Source organism: Otolemur garnettii, unplaced genomic scaffold, assembly GCF_000181295.1.
Source record: "Otolemur garnettii isolate 467f Iridium unplaced genomic scaffold, OtoGar3 scaffold00107, whole genome shotgun sequence".
NCBI lineage: Eukaryota > Metazoa > Chordata > Mammalia > Primates > Galagidae > Otolemur > Otolemur garnettii.
Window position 1 is genome coordinate 4,022,934 of NW_003852502.1, and position 1,369 is coordinate 4,024,302.

The 1,369-nt window shown below is 39.3% G+C and overlaps 1 protein-coding gene across 1 annotated transcript in view; it reads right to left on the reverse strand.

Annotated features, from left to right (window-relative positions):
* MEI4 (meiotic double-stranded break formation protein 4) overlaps positions 1–1,369 on the reverse strand; it is a 118,422-nt gene that overhangs the window by 88,301 nt on the left and 28,752 nt on the right. The gene's annotated exons all lie outside the window — the stretch shown is intronic.

Consider the following 1,369-nt stretch of genomic DNA (forward strand, 5'->3'; position numbering starts at 1 on the left):
TCAGAAAAATGGAAAAAGGCAGGACTATTCCAGGCACCTACGGTGTAATTATAAACACATAGACGTAACGAGGAAAATACAGCATTTGTATGTGGGGGAACCCACAAGGAATAATTTGATGCTGCTTTGCCCAAAAATATACAAAAAGACATTGACAGAAATATGCAGAGGCCAGATCATAAAAGATTTTATAAGTCTTAAAATATATTAAGAACCTTGAACTTAAGCCTGTGGAATGTAAAGTCTCTAACTTGAATGTTCGTTTGGAAAAGTCATACACACAGAAACCATATCTGATAAAGAAATGTAGATACATACAGATTGCATCTCTGTCCCTCTGTCTCTACAGGTATAGACATATGTATGTGTGTGTACACAGTATATATATCTATATCTCTATATACATCACACAGATCCCTAAAACTATGCTTATAACCTCTGGAAACTTTCAATACTGTCTGAGAAATACTGTATATAATAAAGCTAGACCTAGTAAGTTCAGGTCATTCTTTGACAGATGTGCCACCATAAACCCAAAGTGTAGGTTGGTTTTAGGATGATTATCAGTAAAATATGCAAACAAAATTGCAGTGTTCTCACTGAACATTCTGAAGCACATACATATATCCTGAAACCAAGGTTGAGAAGGACTGCTGTCGGCATGAGGGAGTGGGGAACTGAAGGACGTGGACGCAGGACTGGGAAGCAGGCTCATCTTCACTTGCCAGATCACTCTGTTGGCTTGGGGAAGGGCTGATTTAAGGAGAACAGGATGAAACCTTCAGATACCAATCTGAAATCACCTCTATTAGTTTGAATATCAGGTGATGAGAAAAATGAGCCAAACATCTGCAGTATAAGGGAAAGGAAAGGACCAACTAGGGAAATAAACCAAAATACACATGTCATCTGGAAGCCAGTGTATGTAACTGGACGTGGGCAATGAAGGAGAAGCGGAATAAATGTAGCTCATGATTCTGAGTCAGGTGACTGGGTGGCTGACAGTGTTACCAACTCAAATGGTAAAAAGAGAGACCATAAGAATTTCAGGTTTAGGAATGTGAACTCGGAAGGAGCTGGAGAAAACCCAGGCAGAAATGTTCACCTAGAAATTGGTTACATGAGCTCTAAGAGTGAGGGAAAGGAGTCATCAGTGTGTAGGTGTAGAAAATATGAAAATGGCTATGATAACTCAGAGTAGGGACGGGGGTAAAACAAAATCAAAGAGGTTCATGATGATCATAAACATCTGAAGACTGGGTGGAAAAAGGATAGCCACAGAAGAATAAAAATGAAAATGATTGCGTCACGGAAAGCAGGGAAATGGAGAATTATGATCTGGCCTCTGCATATTTCTGTCAATGTCTTT